General features: G+C 40.5%; 1 pseudogene; it reads left to right on the top strand.

Annotated features, from left to right (window-relative positions):
- The first annotated feature begins 21,174 nt into the window (after positions 1–21,174).
- Positions 21,175–21,630, top strand: LOC149144509 (elongation factor 1-alpha pseudogene; annotated as a pseudogene).
- Positions 21,631–22,269: the final 639 nt, after the last annotated feature.

Here is a 22,269-nt window from a genome sequence, read left to right as displayed (position 1 = left end):
CTGTGGTTTAGGGGCACCTTTCCCCTGCTTTGGATTCGCAGATCCAAAGTCTCGCTTCTTTTGTTTAAACTTCTGCTCGACTTTGACGGCATACCGGTATGCTGCGCCGAGCGAGGGGATGTTTAGGAACTGTATTTCTTCCTGGATGTACTTGTGCAGGCAGCCACGGTATTTGAGTATCAAATGTTGCTCCGAATCCTTGATACCCAACTTTGTGCGAAGGGTATGGAAAAGATTGGTGAACTCCGGCACATCTTGGTCCCTTCCCTGCCGCAGCGTGGTCCACTTTATGTATTCATCCTCATAGCTTCCGACAGGGTAGTACTGCTCCTTGATGGCATCCCGGAACGAATCCCAGGTGGGTGCGGCTGAAAATAGTGAGCCAGTACTTTCATCCTTCTGCTCGCAGTAGGTTTCCCACCAGTCCTTGACGTGGGGGGCTGCTTTGAGAAGAGCAAAAACAATCTTTTCCCGACTCGAAAATTCATGAACAGAAAAATAACCCTCTAGCAGATTTAACCATTTATCTACGGCATCGGCGTCTATCTGACCCTCGAATATGGGGATTTCAAAATTAACTTGTACCTTAAAGGGTGTGGCGTTTCCAGAGGAGCTGCTGGAAGCCGATGCGCCGCTTCTGGGTAGCCGCTGAAGGATCTGCGCAAAGCTGTCCATCATCGCGTTCCGTTGTCGCTCGAGCGCTTCTTCGAGCAAGATTTTGATGGGATCTCCTGCCCCCTCGTCTTTCTTCTCGTCCGCCATGGGAGGCCGTCGGGATTTGCGAGGCTGGTCTTGCAAAGGTTCAACCAGTTCAAGCCCTAACTCCTTATATCCCGACCTTGTTGGGGACATGCAAAGAAAAACAGAGAAAAAGCAGACCGCTCTGATACCACTGATCCAGATTTAAACAGGAACGCAACAAATTACAGAGATAACCATATACACAAAGATGCAGCGGAAATAATACTTCATTTCATTAATGGAAAATACTGACATATGCTTACAAACAGAAATGGCAATAAACTAGCTAGGGCGATGGTAGCTTATCTCTGAGAAGAGATGTGATGGCTACATGCCTCTGAACTGTATTACAATGAGGCTCGAAGGCCTATTTATTGTTGAGAAACAATGGAAAACCCTTCACATACCGAAACCTAACCCTAGAAGATGAAACGCCAAATTGTGGGCCCCGTTTGGGTAAATTGGTACATCAATTTCCCGGGGTCGTAACTTTGGCATACGATCTCCGTTTGACGCGTACGATAGCTCGTTAGAAAGATCTATCCGAGTACTACCACTTTGGGAGGGAGGCAACATAGGGCTCGGTCGCCCCAGAATTCCAAAAAAACGTCGTTTAGGGCCTCAAAACGGCTCCGGAAGTTCAGGACCCGAAAAACTGCTAAAAATAGTAAACTGTGCTACAATTAAGGAAACTGAAAATGCTGAGAAAGACAATGGTGGGGGTCCAGGTGGACCTGGCAGGTGGCCACCAATATCCACCTGGATCATTCCTCCCCCTTAGGAAGCAATGGTCCCCATTGCGTTGAGCTCCTCCATGAGATGAGGAAACCTCTGCTGAACTTGTTCCCTGGTGAGCCACTTGCCCTGCTGAAGGAGTTGGCCTGCTTTGACAACTCGATACAGTTGGATATGCTGTTGGCGAGTGTTCTTGATCTGTGTGTCCATGATCCGATCAGTTGCAGCTTGTTCCATGCAATCTGGATTTAATTCTGTGGGTTTGAGCTGTTCTGCAATGTCGGATGTGTCTAGCAATGGTGGAAAGTATGGCCGAAGGCGGTCCACATTGAACACTGGGTGCAGGCCAAGGAATGGGGGAATGCTGAGCTCAAATGCATTGTCTCCCATAGCCTTAGTAATGGTGTAAGGACCATATCGAAGTGGTCTCAATTTCCGATAGGCTCCAGTAAGGCGTTCCTTTTGCAAATGCAACCAGACTTTGTCGCCCACCTGAAACTTGTGTGGCACCCGGTGTTGATCATGTCGCTGCTTGTACTTGGCATTTGATTTCTCAAGAATGTCATGGACCTGCTGGCGAATATGTTGGATGCGCTCAATGAAGCTGGTGGCCTTATCTGTTTCGGACTGGACATGAGCTGAATTCATGTGAGTAGCTGCAAGTGGCATGGCCACATCAATGGGGCATAGTGGCTGGAATCCTAAACCCACCTGAAAAGGGCTATGGCCAGTGGAGCTGTGAAGAGCTCGGTTGTAGCTGTGCTGAACATAGGGGAGGCTCTCGTCCCATGTGCGTGGATGCTTTGAGTTATACATGCGCAGAATGTGCACAATCATCCTGTTGACAACCTCTGTCTGGCCATCAGTTTGAGGATGGAAGGCTGTGGACTTCGTGAGTTTGGTGTCCAGCATTGACCAGAGACTGGACCAAAATGTGCTGAGAAACCGACTGTCCCGATCTGAGATGATAGACTGTGGGATCCCAAAGTGCACCCACACTCGTTCAAAGAAGAGTTTAGCAGTGGCTTCTGCTGTGATATTCTTCTTGCAGGCCATCATAATGGCCATCTTTGAGAACCTGTCGACGACCACAAAAACACAGTCATTTCCATGCTTAGTGGAAGGAAGGCCTGACATGTAATCCATGGAGATGGATTCCCAAGGTCGACTAGGGGTAGGCAACGGGGTATAGAGGCCTTGCTTCTTAATGGTCGGTTTGGCAATGGCACAGGCAGTACATGATCGGATGTACTTCCCAACATCCTGTCGAAGATTCGGCCAATAGAAATAGTTTTGCAGTACTGCCACTGTTTTCTCGACCCCGAAATGCCCAGCAGCCCGACTGTAGTGTGCTTCCCAAATCATCTTGGCACGCTCGCTTGAAGGAACACAAAGGTGACCGAGGTGGCATAATAGGGCATCCTGGAGGTGAAAATCTGCAACCTGCCGACCCTCCAAGAGTGTCTGGTATGTGTGGCCGAATTCTGGGTCGCTTTTGTAGAGAAGTGGCCAATCAGAAGTCTCGTGCCCGCAAGAGTTGAGCACGGTGGTTAGCGCCATGATCGGTGGTCGACTGAGGCAATCTGCAACATTATTGGTGCTGCCCTTTTTATACTTGATATTCAAGTGAAACTGTTGCAGGTATGTAGACCACTTCTGATGGCGATCATTCTGCAATTTCCCTTGGGTCTGTATGAATTGCAGAGGTCGGTGGTCTGTGTGGATGACCGTTTCCTTCCCCAAAATGTAATGCTTCCATTGTCGGCAGGCCTGTACAATGGAATACATCTCTTTATCATAAGTGGGGTACTTCCGGACTGTGTCTGAAAGTGTTTCACTGTGATATGCCACTGGATGTCCATGTTGAGTAAGGACTGCCCCAATAGCATAGTCAGAGGCATCTGTCTCGACCTCAAATGGTTGTTGTAAATCTGGTAACGCGAGCACTGGTGCCGTGCAGAGGCGATCCTTCAACTCCCTGAATGCCTTCTGTTGAGATTCAGACCAAAAGAATTTTGCTTTCGCCCCGCCCTTGGTGACTTGACTCAAGGGCCAAGAAATATGAGAAAATCCCAACACAAACCTGCGGTAGAAGTTGGCAAGACCTAGAAAGCTGCGGAGCTCTGTTAGAGTGGTTGGAGAGGGCCAATCCCGAATGACTTGGACCTTGGCTGGATCGACATGCACCCCCTGTTCATCAATGATGTATCCCAGATACTGGACCTCGGTCATGCCAAAAGTGCATTTCTCCAAATTGGCACATAGCTTGTGTTGCCGCAGTGTTTGGAGAACCTGTCGGATGTGGTGGAGGTGCTCTTCCCAACTCTGGCTGAAGATCAGAATGTCATCCAAGTATACTACTACAAAGGAGTTGGTGAATGGCCGCAAGATGTCATCCATTAGCCTCATAAAGGTTGCAGGAGCATTCGTCAATCCGAAAGGCATGACCAACCATTCGAAGAGGCCCTCCTTGGATTTGAAGGCAGTCTTCCACACATCTGAGGGTTCAATTGGTACCTGGTGATATCCTGACTTCAGATCGATCTTGCTGAAATATTTCGCCCCCTTTAGTTGGTCTAGGAGGTCATCAATCCGCGGGATCGGGTACCTATTACGGACAGTGATCTTGTTCAGCGCCCGATAGTCAATACAGAGTCTCCACGTCCCATCCTTCTTCTGTACCAACACTATCGGGCTCCCACAGGGCGAAGAACTCGGACGGATGTGACCTTTCTGTAGGAGCTCCTGAATCTGCCTCTTGATTTCATTGTTCTCCAGAACGGAGCGCCGATAAATTGGTCCATTGGGTAGCGGCGCACCTGGGGTCAGATCAATGGAGTGCTTGACTTGACAGTGCAGAGGAACCCCTGCCGGGGAGGTGAAGATGTCTTTGTACTCCTCCACAATCTTGTCCATTTGTAGCTGCCGTGCAGAGGGACCTCGTTTGGAGGCCGCGGCCACTGTCTTCTTCTTCCCTTGAGGGCGTATCATCAGGAAAACAAATTTCCTGGTTTTGGAAATGATCTTACTGCATTGTTTTGCAGTAATCAAAGAGATGGCGGCAGGTGGTGGTACCTCTGGTATCCTGAACAACTTATTTCCCAATGTAATAATAACAGCACGGGGCCTTGATTCATACACAGCATGTCGCTTCCACAAGTATGGTTGTCCTAGTAATACATCACAAACTTCAAGGGGAGCAATGTCACACAATACCTCATCCGTGAAGGGCTTGATGTTGTATGGAAGGCGACACTGCTGGCTCACGCGAAGATCTCGCCCTTGGTAAAGCCACCCAATGGTGTATGGTTGTGGATGTGCTGTGGTCGGTAAGCCCAACCGCTTCACGACCTCTGCCGAAATGAGGTTCTTTTGACTCCCGCTATCAACAATGAACTGTATCGGGGAGCCCTTGACCCACATCTGGGAGTGGAAGAGACGCTCCTCCTCCTCTGGATCTTCGGGTTCATTTTTCTGGATCTTTGCGGTAGCAACAGTGGCGCTGGGATCCGCATCAATGATCTGCTTCCCTTTTTCATACCCCTTATCGGGTTCTGACTCAGAGTCGGAACATGCATCTGATTCTGAAACCTTTAGCTCAGCCACCAGTGACTGTTTGGCCCGACACTCACTTGTGTTGTGAGTGGAGCTCTTATGGAACTCGCACCATTTTCCAGTGTCCTTTCTCGGCTTCGCGGCATTGCTCTTTGCTTGCAGCTTCAGCTGGTTGTCTTGGGCTGTCCCGCCTTGGCTTTGTCCTTTGTTCTGTGGTTTAGGGGCACCTTTCCCCTGCTTTGGATTCGCAGATCCAAAGTCTCGCTTCTTTTGTTTAAACTTCTGCTCGACTTTGACGGCATACCGGTATGCTGCGCCGAGCGAGGGGATGTTTAGGAACTGTATTTCTTCCTGGATGTACTTGTGCAGGCAGCCACGGTATTTGAGTATCAAATGTTGCTCCGAATCCTTGATACCCAACTTTGTGCGAAGGGTATGGAAAAGATTGGTGAACTCCGGCACATCTTGGTCCCTTCCCTGCCGCAGCGTGGTCCACTTTATGTATTCATCCTCATAGCTTCCGACAGGGTAGTACTGCTCCTTGATGGCATCCCGGAACGAATCCCAGGTGGGTGCGGCTGAAAATAGTGAGCCAGTACTTTCATCCTTCTGCTCGCAGTAGGTTTCCCACCAGTCCTTGACGTGGGGGGCTGCTTTGAGAAGAGCAAAAACAATCTTTTCCCGACTCGAAAATTCATGAACAGAAAAATAACCCTCTAGCAGATTTAACCATTTATCTACGGCATCGGCGTCTATCTGACCCTCGAATATGGGGATTTCAAAATTAACTTGTACCTTAAAGGGTGTGGCGTTTCCAGAGGAGCTGCTGGAAGCCGATGCGCCGCTTCTGGGTAGCCGCTGAAGGATCTGCGCAAAGCTGTCCATCATCGCGTTCCGTTGTCGCTCGAGCGCTTCTTCGAGCAAGATTTTGATGGGATCTCCTGCCCCCTCGTCTTTCTTCTCGTCCGCCATGGGAGGCCGTCGGGATTTGCGAGGCTGGTCTTGCAAAGGTTCAACCAGTTCAAGCCCTAACTCCTTATATCCCGACCTTGTTGGGGACATGCAAAGAAAAACAGAGAAAAAGCAGACCGCTCTGATACCACTGATCCAGATTTAAGTAGGAACGCAACAAATTACAGAGATAACCATATACACAAAGATGCAGCGGAAATAATACTTCATTTCATTAATGGAAAATACTGACATATGCTTACAAACAGAAATGGCAATAAACTAGCTAGGGCGATGGTAGCTTATCTCTGAGAAGAGATGTGATGGCTACATGCCTCTGAACTGTATTACAATGAGGCTCGAAGGCCTATTTATTGTTGAGAAACAATGGAAAACCCTTCACATACCGAAACCTAACCCTAGAAGATGAAACGCCAAATTGTGGGCCCCGTTTGGGTAAATTGGTACATCAATTTCCCGGGGTCGTAACTTTGGCATACGATCTCCGTTTGACGCGTACGATAGCTCGTTAGAAAGATCTATCCGAGTACTACCACTTTCGGAGGCAACATAGGGCTCGGTCGCCCCAGAATTCCAAAAAAACGTCGTTTAGGGCCTCAAAACGGCTCCGGAAGTTCAGGACCCGAAAAACTGCTAAAAATAGTAAACTGTGCTACAATTAAGGAAACTGAAAATGCTGAGAAAGACAATGGTGGGGGTCCAGGTGGACCTGGCAGGTGGCCACCAATATCCACCTGGATCACCTTGATGAGTCACACATGTACAATCATCTCTTAGAAATAATTCCATTGAAGAAAATCATGATATTGTGTCTCCACTACCCATCCATTGTTTGAGATGTCTTCCACTTGATCACAAGGCAACAATCTTTATTGACTTGGGAAAAAAAAAGAGCTGGAGTAGTTTATGCAAGTAAAGGGATTTGGTTGATCATACCTCATCCATTTCCATTAAATCATGCAAAGGCTCGGGGGGAACAAGTTCATTAAAGAAGAGAACCATGATAGGGAGAGAAACATATCTATCATGAAGAACTATCATTGATGAAGAAAATACGATGAAGCATAATGGTAAGAAGTCACTTGATAGGGGGGAGTACTTGGGCACCCCATTTTCCATTGATTTCAAAGGGGGAGAAATTGTTGAAAGGGCAAGAATATTGCCATCAATGACAAGGGGGGAGATTGTTGGTCAAAGTTGTTATTGATGTCAATATGGAATTGTTGGATATGGAAAATATTTTAGTGATAACCCTTCCGTGTTGTTTCGCAAACCTCATGAAAAACCTAGGAGAAAACCCTAAGTGTGAGATAATGCAAATTCCCTAGATGAAAATTCCCTAATCTAATGATGAATGAAGGAGCCTTTTCCATGAAACCCTCTTCTTGCATGTCATAAACTTGAAGGCCTAGGAAATAAAATCCTAAATCCCTAGCCTTAAATGTTTGATTCGTCATGCTCTAAAGAAACCTTAATCCTTATCCTAGAGGAAGCCCTAACATTGTCCAAAACACAATATCCTCAAGACTGCCATGAATAAAATTATGATGACAGTTCATAAAAATAATTTTATTGGTGGTAAAATGACCTCATTTAAGTATGAAAATGGCACCATCTTATATAGGACATTTTTCCCTTTCCAATGGGCTATTACTCACCCTCTAACTCCTATATTGAGAGAAATTGATTTTACAAGTTGAAAAACATATATTTTTAATGTTGGACGACATGAGCTTACATGTGCAAGTCGTCTCCTTCCTGCAATAGACATGTCTATTCATTGAAGGTTAATTTTTGTATAATTACATGTTTGAAATCCTCATTCTTGCAGCCAATTCGGTGAAGAATTCAGAGACAAGAGGACAGAAGGAGACACAAGTCGAGGAGGAAAAAGAAGTTTAATGTTTGGTAAAAAAATTTGTGTTAAGGTATTTTTTAAGCTCAGGTTATTACTTGTGGAAGGCTTGGACGAGAAGAACAGTCACATAGGAGATCAGAATTATGGAAGAATAACAACTCATACCTATGGAAAGATTAAAGCTCAAACCTATGGAGAGAATACAACTCGGACCTGTGGAAAAACTACATCTCAGACCTGTAGAAGGAGGAACAATGGAAAATAATCTGTGGAAACCCTTTTTCAGATCCGTGGAGCTCGGATCAATGATATGTGGGAGCTCGTATCAGTAATCTGAGGGCTTGGACTCAACACTGGTAGCATGGATCTGGGTAAAAGTTGAAAAGTTCTTTTTTTTCTGAAATGATATACCTGCTAGTCTTCTGAAGTGATAAACCTGCTATTAATCCGAATTGGAGAAGGAATACATCTGTTGTTAATGCAATTTTTTTGGTAGCCTGTATTGATGTAAAGTCTCTGAAGAAGGAACTTCATCTTAAACCTATGACCTGTGATACTTAGTTTGGAGCTTTTGGAATCATTTGAGAAGTAGCTTTTGAGCAAAATCCTTGAGATTTTTTTAGAGCAGGTTATTGGGCACTGTTTAGAGAAGACATGGAGCAGTTGTTAAGTGTTTTTTAATACAGTTCTAAAGGGTGCTTTTGAAAGTATCTGAAGTTGTATTTAAAGGAGTTTTTGAAACAAAATTGAAGTAGTTTGGGCAGACTGTGGAAATCCCCTTTTGGAGTAGTTTATAAAGCGTATTTGAGAGACATTTTTCTCTACTTTTAAAGCAGTTGGTGTGGACATGGTTTGGAGTAAGATCAAAAGCATATTGCGATCAACCCAGAAGCATTTATCAAATACATCTTACAACATCCTATGAAGAAATTGTGAGGATAGTTTGGACTACGCTTGATACATCTTGAAGAGAAGCATTACGAAAGCATTATTGAAGTAATGTCTAGAAGCAGATCTTGGAGTCAATAACCTTGTGATGCATTGTTGAAGGCCATGGAGTCAATAACCTTGTGATGCATTGTTGAAGGCCATCATGAAGTAACTTTGAATTTTGTTTAGGTAACATGAAAATTTGTGGTGACAAATTTTGAGAAGATAAATTTGTTATTGATGAAGTGATTTGGAGATTAAGTGAAGGCATCATTGAAGGTGAAGATTTTGTCAGGGTTGGTTGTAGAAGATATTGGGAGCCTTGAAGAATCGTTGAATCCATGTTGAAGATTTGCAGTTGTGGGTTGGAGCCTTAGTGGATAGGATTCCTCAAGAAGTCTAGGTTGGAGCCTATACCAGTGAGAGGGTTGGATCCCTACAGGTTGGTACCTCATAGAGACGAGGTTGGTGCCTCATATAGACAAGGTTGGAGCCTTGGGAAGATAGGGTTGGAGCCTTGTGAAGACCAATTCAGTGTTTGGTAAAATATAGGTTGGAGCCTGGTGGATTGGAGATTGGTGTCTTCATTTAGGTTTGGAGCCCTAAATATTATTGTACTTGATTCATTGTAAAGAATAGGATTGAATTCCTCGTTATATCTGATTAATAAAACCCTTTATTCTATATTGTTATTTTTTGTTCTAAAATAAGTGATCTTATTTGGTAAAAATAACAATTGAAAAGAAATATTGATTCAACCCCCTCTCAGTGTTTCCAACAAAATTAACCAATTCTTCCACCCCAACCCCTACCTCCTTTACAAATGTCACTTGACCACCTCTGTCTACCATGGTATTGGATTTTTTTAATAACCATTACTATTTCCATAGATTCATATTGCTTTAGATTCATATTGCTTTAATCCACTCATTGTCTAGAGATCCTAAGAAAACATATATAAACTTTAGATGCATCATTTGATTTAGTTTAAATAGTTTAATTGTGGAGAAATTCTTTCATTTCCATTCACAAGTTACAAAAATACCCTTACCAAATTTGAAATACTCACGTGGAAGATCTAAGTCTAAAGAAACCATGAGATAGATGGTTCAAAGTTGTGCCACTCAAGGAATTGACTAATTTTAGAATATAAGTTATAAGTTAGCATTTCATAATGAAGTTGGAATTCTCTATGACTATTTTTATCCTGGTTTTTATTGTAAATGTGCATCTTATGAGTTCGTTCCAAACTTTTTCTTTTTAATATTTTAGACATATTAATTATATTTATAGATATCTTTTTATTAGCAGTGGTATTCCAAAATTAGAATTTTTAATTAAGAAAAATAATTTGTTAATCAATTTATATAACAAAGTAAAAATTGAAATGTTTATAAATATTTATTAAACTTATAATTTTATATTTAATAATTTAAATACTTTTAAAAATAAAATATGATCAAATATTTTAAATTAAAAAAATACATTATAAAAAATAAAATTTCCAAATATTGTGAATATATAAGTCATAAAGATATTTGTTTTCAATGAAAATGTTTAAAGAGTATAATTTTATATTATAATTTACAAACTTTAATATTATAACTTTGGTGGCTTTTTTAGTTAAAAGTGGAGTTATTTAAAAACCTTTAAAAGATGTTGCAACTCAACATTTCCTTTAATTTAAAAAATTAAATTGACTTTTCAAGTATACCATGTCACATATGTCTTACAATCTTTCTATATTCCAAATGTCACCAAACATGTGAGTAGATAAGTTATAAAGATATTTTCCAAACATGTGAGTATATAAGTTATAAAGATATTTGTTAAAAGACATAATTTTATATTATAATTTACAAACTTCAACATTGCAACTTTGGTGACCAAAAATGGCATCTTTAGCTAAAGGTAAGAGTTATTTAGGAAACTTTAAAAGATGTTGCATCACAAAGTTTCCTTCTATTAAAAAGAATAAATTGACTTTCCAAGTATACCATGTCACATATCTCTTACAATCTTTTTATATTTCCTCAATTCTTTAAATTGATAAGTGTTGCATAATTAAAAGACTTTCAAATGTCATCAAACATGTGAGTATATAACTCATAAAGATATTTGTTCTCAATAAAAATGTTAAAAGACATAAATTAATTTCATAATTTAGAAACTTCAACCTTACAACTTTGGTGATAAAAATGACATCTTTAGCTAAAGTTAAGAATTATTTAGAAACATTTGAAACATGTTGCAACACAAAGTTTATTTTAGTTAGATAAATAAATAAATTGTTTTTCTAAATATACCATGTTACATATAACCTTTCTATATTTCCTCAATTCTTTAAATTGATGAGTGATGCACACCATGACTCTCTTTGAAATGGGGTTGACTAAAAAACATAACAAATAAATACTCAACAACAAACTAGATCATATATTCTCTTTCGTTGATATGATTTCTAAAACTAAGAGGTTACTTCTACATCAAATGTGGTTGATTAATTAATGAGTATATTGCTTATAAGGTTGATCATCAACAACCATTATAGCATTATTTCATGATAATTGACCATTACTAATTGTATTGACTAAGATATATCTAGTATAGTATGCTTGCTATACTTAATTCAACTTTACGGAGAGTTTCACTAGGTACACATGCTTTCCCTTAAGGAAGTACATCTCTCATGTAAGGTGTGTATGCATTCTATTGACTCCATCCGTGGTCAATACGAGACATCTTGGTTCTTCCTTAGTCATTGGGTCTTTTTGGTTAAAAAATTATAAAAAATAAAATGTGCATTAATTGTGCACTCCAATATAAGAATTATGGGTTTTTTACCATTGTAAAGCCTTACATTCCATTTCCAATAGACTTCACCAACCTCTAATAATATAAATAAAGTTCATATGTTAAATAAAAAACCATTAATCATTCTTATACCCTTATACTAGAGCATTGATTGAGATATAAACCTTTTAACCATATAATTACTTCTTATATTAAAAAAAAAAACTAAACAACAAAATACTAAACAACAACACTACACACATTTGTTAATAAATATTTTATAAACATAATTTTTTTATCATTTATTTATTTTCTTATTCAAAATTGTATTCTCTCAGAGAACATTACATTTCCCATAACCTATATTTAAGAACTGATAATACTTTCCTCAAATCATAGACTCGTGAAAAAATTACCTATTAATCATTACGTATTAAAAATCTGTATGCTTTATAATATTGATAAATAATTAATAATATTTAACATAGCATAACTATATCATAATCTCATTTATAAGGTGCGCAAACAATCAACATAATATATAATGTTTATTTAATATAAAATTTATTATAAAATATATATATATACCAAGTTATATCTCATTGGTAAGTTTGATTTCTTCCGATTTGATATATTTGTTTATTTAAAAAATCGATTAAATTATTTAATTAAATGAGTGACATAATACGATAGTATTAAATGATAATGAGAATATATATTTTTAATCTATTATTTTATTATTAATTAATATGTATGTTTGATAATATTGATAATATTTAATTGAGCATCAATTATATTATAATTTCATGTGTAAAATGTGCGAATAATTAATATATATAGATATATATTATTTATTTATTGTTTAATTAGTATTAGTTTTATCATGATTTTATTGGAAATTAAAATAATATTGAGAGGGGAATTAATATTATATAATTTTTAACAATTATTTAGATAATCAAACACATTCATTTACAAAGGAATGTAACAATCACATAGATAATTGAACATGGGATATTTACATAGAAATCCATACAAGAGAAAACCACAATTTTTTACTTTTTTATTTTAATGTAAATGTAAGCACAAATTTTAATTTATACCAAATTTTGTAGGCATCACCTTTCTTTCTTTCTTTGGAAACAACCACCTGTTGAAGGCACCAACCCCCCACTTGTTTGCACACATCAACCTTAACGAGAGTCCAATCCCCTATTCTGCAAACACCAACTTGCTTCAACTATTCATATCTCTCTTTCATTCATTTTCAAACTCAGATCTATGGAACTTTTATTAAATATCATCGTTACAACAATATTACTCTAAGATCTACTTCTTTTCTCTGATCTTTTATCAATTATCAATAACAAATGGGACTATGACACATGACCCATATTATTCTTTATCCTAGAAAGACCTAGAAGACCTAAAATCATGAAGAACATGCTTTTGACTCAAACTTGAGTATGAAACCTATACTCCAAAATAAAATATAATTTACTTTTCTTTCACTTTTATTTCTTTATAAAGTAAATACAATGTCATGATTACAATTACATCATAATGAACACTGAACCTAGTTACAATTTTCAAGAGTTGGCACATCATCACTGTGCCACTTGTGCTCCATGTTTGTGGGTTCTTGGTTTTTTAGTCTAATTTAACAATATAGTACAAGGCCGAGTCTTGATGGTCTAATATCAATGGCTTTATAGAATCTTAGCCCATGGGTGCTAGGTTGATGGGCCTTTGTGACCGAGGTTGTTGACCTCGGGATTTACCTCTACAAACATTGGTCTTCTTGACCATTTTAGTTTTTGGAAATATCCCTCTTGATCTTTGTTATTGCAGTATGATGTGGTTAGGGCCAAATGGATGGTTTGTTTATTGATGCCATGAATATTTACTGTTAACTAACAAAGGGGGAGGAAGAACTTGTGCTTTGAATATGGCATCCCTTCACGTCCTTGACCCCTCCAAAATTCCCTTAACATTAATTTCAATATTTCAAGAATATCCCCCTTTGGTATTTATGGAAACCATCTCTAGCATCTGAATGGAAGTCTGTCAATTTGGCTTGGCATGAACCCAAGCTCCCCAAGCTTGAAATGCACACATTGCACCAATGGTCAATGTGGTCGATGCTCAATATATATGTGTTGGGCATGGCCCAACTTGGTCCAAGTTTTGGATAAAATACCCCGCGAAAGAAGGAGCGGACTATGCGAAGCTGGCGAAGATATATTCATCGCATGAACTTTTAAGGCTTTGGGGATGGGATAAAACCCTTGTTTTATAACAGGCACTGGGTATTAGTCCTTGTTTTGTGGATCCATGGTATGCGGACCATGGTTTCTGTAAATATGAAAAGATGTCATATTTTGTTGTTGAGTAGTAATGTAATGAAATATCATAAGTGAATTGAATCTCTGTATTCATGTTTGTAGTCTATAGTTTGTGGAAGGCTCCGCAACTGAGTGTGAAGACCACTTACAGCTGGGTGCATAGGTCGAAGATATGTATGTACTGAAGAATTATATTAATAAAGAAGAAGTTTTGGTGAAGAATTGGATATCTCTTTATGTTTAGCCTTTGTTGTTGTTCGTATTGTTATGTATGTTTTTCACTGAATTATGCGAAGAATTGTAAGATATATTGTTATTTCTTAGATTTTATGAGTTTAATGTGATTATGTTAAATTAATTATTTGCGTGAAGTTCTTATCCACACGAATTTATACGATCAATATAGAGTAGAAGCAAACACATGACGCCACTGCGCGGATATCCCTTCGGTTGCAGAAGCTTGGTTCTGCAACCTCCCATAACTACTTTAGTGTGAGATTGTGATATGCTTGCAAATCATTGCCAAAAGGGCCAGTAGTTGAGGGTTTTTTTTGGTGCGCAACACACTCTAGACCCAAGTCAAGCCCCCTTAAGACCAATTCTCAATCTATACTCCTTTGAAATCAATGGAAAATTGTTCATGATATGAATAAAGTCACTAAGTTGTGCTTCTATTGATGTACCATTGTCCCAGTGCACACCAATGACTGTTCCAAGAGAAAAATTCTCCCCCCACTTCAATATGACAAACTACTGATGCTAGCCCGGATCAACAAGAAGGGGGACGAGAACAGCGAACAACGAAAGAATAGCTAGGGTTGCAGGTTTCTGAGCACCATGGAGGTGCGCAAAGGGGGGAGCTCCACTCCCTCCTATAGGCAGGCAGTGGCCAGCAGAGGCAAGAAACCTTTAGAATCTGTCAAAGGGCCTTCAGAAGAAAAGAATAAAAATCTGGAAGAGGATCAGGACTTCATCAAACCAAGAGAGGACAACAGCATGAAAGATAATGAGGAAGAAGACAAAAAACAGGGAGCGAAAAACAAGGCACAGAAGGGGCCTTGCAAACCCAAGGCTGAGGTCACTCCCAGAGTAGTTTTAAATGATCCTGCCCTGTAGGCACACAGGGATCACATGCAGACCTATGCTATCATCTGCAAATTCATGGGATTATGGTCCACTGAAAATGCCACAAATATTGAGGATAAAGGCAGGGTGTTTGAAGGAGGACCCTACTTCTACGCAGTAGCGGGCCTCTACATGCGGCCGTGGATGATGAATTTTATCCTGGAGAGAGAAACTTTCACTTCGATTTCGGTCTGGGTAAGACTTTACTCCTTACCTCTTGATTACTGGCAAACATAATCGCTATCTGCCATAGGAAATAAACTAGGGCATTTTGTTAAAGCCTCTGAGGCCACCAGAAGGGGAAAATACATCTCCTTCACAAGAATATGTGTCGAGATGGACCTATCAGGAGCCCTACCAGATAAGGTCATTCTGGAAGTTTTTGATGAAGAATGGGTGCAAACAGTAGATTATGAACATATTCCCTTTAGATGTCACAGATGCCATGAGCATGGACACCTTTTTAGAGACTGGACTCTCAGCAAAACAAAGAACAAAAGTAAAGCAACCACAATGAAAGACACTGAAATCTTTCACAAAATGGGACATAGAGGAAAAGGGGGCAAAAGGGGGCCAAAGAAACAACAAACAGAAAAGCAACAGACCAATCTGAACAGGTTCCAAGTTCTCTAAGAAGAGGAAGGAATATCAAACGAAGATCAGGTAATGGAAGGAAGTTCAGGGGAAAAGGAGAAAGAAGAAGATAGGGAACAAGCACAGGATGCTACTAAACAGAAAGAAACAATGTTGAATGATGAAGAACTAGAGATGGATCAAGAAATGACTCAGAGTGAGATGGAAACTGATGATCAGGAACTGCAGGAGATTCTGGATAGAGAAAACCTAGATCTGGAAGGATTCTTGAAACAGGGAACCATGGGAGGGGTAGACTCATTACCTCAAGAAGAGTTCAACAGAGTACAACAGCTGTTCCTATGGAAAACTCAGGACAAAGGGATGGAAAAGCAAAACAACAACGAAAGGTCGGGCAACGAAGGAGTGAAAACTATGAAAACCACACCAGGACTAGCTCCCAGATACCCAGGAAAGAAAAGAGGCAGGAAAAAGCAGAACGAGCTACTAATGGAATGTGGAAAGCTAATGATTGATTCAGGTAAGATGAAAGACCTATCCAGTTACTCCTTTGCAAATTTGTAATTATGAAGTTCACATCTTGGAATATCAGAGTTTTAGGTAATAAAAGGAAACAAAGATTACTTAGCAATAGAATGAAACAAGAAGCTTTGGATATGATCTTTATCCAGGAAACTAAATGTTCCATTCAAAAAATCAAAGAAATTAATATTAAATGGCTTAATAGATTTGAGTTTCTAGAAGTTAAAGAAGATAATACAGCTGGAGGCATACTCACTCTTTGGAACCCCCAAAACATAGGCATAATAGATGCTGAGGCATTTAGGAATTATTTATCAGTGGTTATACAGACTGTGGGAGACAACGAGACTTATTTGGTCACAAATGTCTATGGGCCACAAAGACTGGATGATAAACTCAAATTTCTAGATTCTCTTGTAGAACTCAGAGATATACATGTAGAAGTTCCTTGGATAATGGGCGGGGACTTCAACATGATCAAATCACTTTCGGAAAAAATGGGGAACAAGAACTTTAAATAAAGATTCAACAAAATTTTTAACTTTCATAGATAATATGAAGCTTGTTGACACTGATATGAATAATGGCCTCTTCACTTCGAACAACAAGAGAGGAGGGGAGTTACAAGTAGCCTCAAAATTAGACAGATTCATAATTTCAGAGGACCTTATGCTCATAGACAAGGAAATGACAGTGAGAATTCTCCCCTTTGGTGGCTTGAACCATTGGCCTGTACAACTGGAGGTACAGGGCATAGGCACCCCCAAGAATAGGCCTTTCAAATTTGAGAATATTTGGCTTAACCACCCTGATTTTATTAGTAACATAGAAAGATGGTGGAAAGAGGATCTGCACATTCAGGGAACAAGAATGTTTTTGCTTCACAAAATACTAAAATACATCAAGCTCAGACTCAAAGACTGGAACAAGAAGGAATTTGGAAATATTTTTGTAGCAAAAAAAGAGGTTGAAGATAAGATGCAAACACTCAATCAAACTCTTATTACAGAGGGCTTTGACAGAGTCAGAGATGACCAAGTCACCAAACTTCATCAAGACTGGGAGAACTTATGCAAACAAGAGGAAATATATTGGAGACAAAAATCTAGAGTTCAGTGGCTAAAAGAAGGGGAATGGAACACCAAATTTTTCCACAGATCCACCATGGCGAACAGATCCCATAATAGGATCTCTTCAATCAAGGACGAGAGAGGTCATCTTCGCAATTCCCATGAAGAAATAGAATCTGTGTTAGTCCAACACTTTCAAGGTATAGCAAAGGAGACCACTGCAGACAGAGAACACTTTATCAGGGACTTAACAAGGCATATACCCAGGCTAGTATCTAGAGAGGATAATTTCAATCTCAACAAGCCAGTGACTGAAGAAGAGGTCAGTGAAGCAGTTAAGGAAATGCAGAATGGCAAAGCGCCAGGCCCTGATGGTTTCAATGTGGATTTCTTCAAAGCCTATTGGAGCATTGTTAAACAAGATATTATGAATGTGGTGGAGGATTCCAGGTTGAATAGAACCATTCTGAAGGTGCTCAATACTTCCTTCATCTCCTTGATCCCCAAACAAGATAATGCCCAGACTCCAGACAGGTTTAGGCCCATAGCTTTGTGCAATGTGGTGTATAAAATTATATCCAAAGTTGTCGCCAATAGACTCAAACCCCTTCTCCCTACTCTTGTGTCAGTGGAGCAATCAGGTTATGTGGAGGGTAGACAAATTCTCAATAATATCATTCAAGTGCATGAAGTGATGCATTCATTGTTAAGCAATAAGAAGGCGGGGATGATTATGAAACTGGACCTTGCCAAAGCTTATGATAAGCTGAACTAGACCTATATTAGGAAGGTCCTTCGAGCCTTTGGCTTTGATCATAATTGGGTAAGATGGGTTATGGAACTGGTCACTTCTTCTAGCTTTTCAATATTGGTCAATGGTTATCCTTCCAAGACCTTTACTCCCTCAAGAGGTCTCAGGCATGGAGACCCGCTCTCTCCCTTTCTCTTTATCCTTATGATGGAAGGACTTGGGAATTCCGTCAAGCATGCGAAAGAAGGAGGTTATATCAAGGGTATCCAACTTTCTGAAAATGGACAACCTTTGTCCCATCAACAACTTGTTGATGATACTATGTTGCAGGGAGTCCCCATGGTAAAAGAAGCTCTTGCTTATAAGCAAATTCTACATGACTTTGCTATGGCCACAGGTATGGAGGTAAATCTGTCTAAATCTAAGATTTTTTTCTTTAATACTAATATCACTATTCAGAGAAACATCTCTAGAATTCTAGGCTTTCAAAGGGAGGTCCTTCCTTCCAAGTACCTGGGAGTTCCTCTAACTGATAAACCTTTGCACAAAAACATCTGGGAACCGATAATCAATAAGATGCAGGATAAAATCAGAAAATGGACTATCAGATCTTTAAACTTGGTAGGATGGTTGGTGCTTACAAAATCTGTTTTGCAATCAATCCCCATTTTTATGCTTTCAGCACTTCCAGCTCCAAAGGGAGTCTTACAACAATTGAGAACTATTCAAAGAGACTTTCTTTGGGGTAAGGGGGAGGAGAGAAAGAAATGGGCCTTGGTTGCCTGGGATAAGCTTTGCAAACCAAAATCCCATGGGGTCCTTGGACTGGATGATCCAGATGTACTCAGCAAGGTTTTAGGGGCAAAATTATGGTGGCGTTGGGTAAAAGATCCAAAGGCTCAGTGGGCTCGTGTATGGAAAGAAAAATATGCCAGCACTTGGCAAGAGAAAGATCACATAAGGATGACGGGAATCATAAAAGGATCCCACATTTGGAATAAGGCCTGGGAGAATAGAGAATTAGTGCAGAAAAACAGTTTCTGGGAAATTAGAGAAGGGGACCTTGCTCTGTTTTGGGAGGATAGATGGCAACAAGAACCTACACTATTAAGAGAGGACTTTTTGGACCTAAAGAAAGAAATGGACACCAAAGGGCTTTTCAGGGTTAAAGATTTTTGGGAACACCCCAGTCTAGAAGACAAATGGAGAACCTGGAAGAATATAGAATGTGGGGCTGACAACCCCTTGAAAGAAAAACAAAGGCACTACTACGAATTTTGGAACAAAGGAAGATTATGGTTTCAGAGGGGCATGATCAACTTAAATGGGGCTACAATACAGAAGGCACCTTCAATATTAAGGAAGCCAAGAAGGTATTCCTTGAGCTGGATTCCCATGTTCCGAACAAGGTTTGGCAGAACCTTTGGAAGCATCAAGGTTGGATGAAAATAAAACTCTTCATGTGGTTGGTTCATCACAAGAAAATTTTGACTTGGGAAAACTTCAGGAAGACGGGTGTTCTAGCACCTTCTAGATGCCAGCTCTGTGAAGCCCAAGAGGAGACAATGGAGCACCTTCTCAATGACTGCACCTTTACCTCTAGGTTGTGGGACTCTTTTGCTATAATTTTCCAACAGACGAACAGGGACAAAGAAAGCATTATCAACACCCTAAATAACTGGAGACGAAACTTTTTAGAGTATGAGTTTCTTCGCTTGGCTTGGGTTTTAAGTCCATGCTTCATAATTTACAATGTTTGGAAAGAAAGGAACAATATAATCTTCAAAAATGTTCATAGCACCACCCAAAACATTTTTGAGTAGATCTTAAGACAACTCAAGGAGACGGTTGGCACCCTTGTGTGCAACTCCCCCAAAAATCCACCTTCAGAAAAGGAGAGGCAGATACTTTGTCAGTTGAGTATGTAGGGATTTATACCACATGTAATGGATAGGAAGGTTATGAATATGCCCAATAATATAGATTATTGACATCCTCCCCCTCAGGGTTTTCTGAAATTCAACATAGATGGGGCCTCTAAGGGCAACCTAGGTCTTGTGGGTTTCAGAGGAGTGTTACAAGATGATAGGGGCTGCATTCTTTTCATTTTCCATTGCCATCTGGGAAGAGCTACAAACAATATGGCTGAATTAATGGCGCTTGAACAGTGTTTAGATTTCCTGAAGCAAGATAATCTCCAGAACATTATTATTGAAGCCGATTCTGAGTTAATCATTAACTCAGTTAAAAGAAATTGTTGTGGCACATAACCAAAAAAGTCTCAAGTCATTGGAGGCTGATACAGGTCTTTCAAAGGATTCAATTTCACCTCCTAGACTTACGCACAATGATTTTCACTCATGTGCGGAGGACAGCCAATAAACTGGCGGACATTCTGGCCAATCAAGGAGTGGCTTGCAATAAAAGCAGAGTCAAGTTGATCTGGCGAGATATGCCTCAGAATAGATTAAGGGAGCAATGTTTCAGTCAGGCGGAAGAGGACTACAAGGTATATCGAAACAGGGCCATAGAAACGAGATCAGGTTGACCTTCATGTAGAATTATGACACAAGCAAGGTCGTTTTGGGTAAGCAGGTTTATGATTGGCATTAGCGTACACGAAGTTTTAGTGGATTGGCCAGAATCAGGGTTCCTCTTCTTCGTTTGGCCAAGACGATGGAATACAATCTTTCACGGTAATAGCTATACCTCTCTTTCTTGGCTGGCGGCAGCTTTACCGCCCTCAAAATGGTTTCTGATGTATCGCACCACTTTCGGGCTGGTGGAAGTTTTTATTTTTCGAAAGAGATTCCAATCACCTTCCAACACGTGGCTTAGGGTGGGGAGGCAATACTGCCCTCATCGCGTGGTAATCTTCGGTGAGGTTGGGCCATGCGATATGTTTTGTGACCGTTGGATCTACTACGGTCATTCTACAGACAGGATTAATCGGGCTTGTTGGTGGGTCTGGTGTTGGACACAGATTGTCATTGATGTCAATATGGCAATATTCGAGGAGCAAATAGAGACGATAGGAGCTGACAGAGCCGAAGAAGAGGAGCACACAGAGCCATTGGAGCAGGTGGAGAGCGAAGCAGGGGAGCTCTGCGATTCTTTTCTGGTGAGAAGCTGAAGCTGCTTATTCACGTTTTTGATTCAGGAATACTTGGTTTTTAGAAAATCATGGGTAAAGAGAAGACCCACATCAATATTGTGGTCATAGGACATGTCGACTCTGGCAAGTCCACCATTACCGGTCATCTTATTTACAATCTTGGCGGTATCGACCAGCGTGTGATCGAGCGTTTTGAGAAGGAAGCTACGGAAATGAACAAAAGGTCATTCAAATATGCTTGGGTTCTTGACAAGCTTAAGGCTGAGCGCGAGCGTGGTATTATTATTGACATTGCTCTCTGGAAGTTTGAGACAACCAAGTATTACTGTACCGTCATTGATACACCAGGCCATCGTGACTTTATCAAGAACATGATTACAGGCACATCACAGGCCGATTGTGTTGTTTTGATTATTGATTCTACCACCGGAGGTTTTGAAGCGGGTATTTCGAAGGATGGATGGCAGATACAACACGACAGGCAGATCCAACGGTCGTGGGCGATAAATATGCACGCAGGTTAATGAGCAGGAGGGTCGTACTAAAAGGTGGTTTCGTGGGCTAGCGGTATCCCCCGCACCGCCCACAGGGAGGATGGCAGTGTCCATATATGACCGCGCAATCCAGTCACAATACGACACGTGGCGGATGAAAACCATCACCCCCATAGGTTAACGCGTATGCAGATTGCGCGATCGGGGCTTGCGACTGCCGTCCGATCGTGCAACGGACGGTCAGATGGCGAGGAATATGCACGATGTTTAACGTGCGGGGAAAAGGACTGTGACCGTTGGATTGCAACGTTCAATGACTGCGATTGCAAATGAGGCAGAGGATAATATGGGTGCGATTATGTGGGTTTTTAGAATAAAATAGAAACGGCGGGGCAAAAGGTAATTTCTAGACTTTTATATCAATTTTCTTAGATTTCGTTCCTTTGGTTTTCGGATAGCAATGGCAATGGCGGCTTCCACCATGATGAGATAGCCTGTTATGGTGGGATCGTTTCGTGAAAATCATCGTCCTTCTGTGGCGGTCGATGCACAGATCCGATCGAAGATAACCAACACCGATGGCACAGTTAGATTGCCTTTCGAAAGCTTTGGAAGCAATTTCTTTGGATCCACTACAGAGTTTGGCTAGGGTTCAGCCTTACAATGTTA

The sequence above is a fragment of the Pinus tabuliformis genome, chromosome X (genome assembly GCF_031772625.1).
Source record: "Pinus tabuliformis cultivar Carrire ecotype Pingquan chromosome X, CPIR1, whole genome shotgun sequence".
Lineage (NCBI taxonomy): Eukaryota > Viridiplantae > Streptophyta > Pinopsida > Pinales > Pinaceae > Pinus > Pinus tabuliformis.
This window is presented reverse-complemented; position numbering and strand designations above follow the sequence as displayed.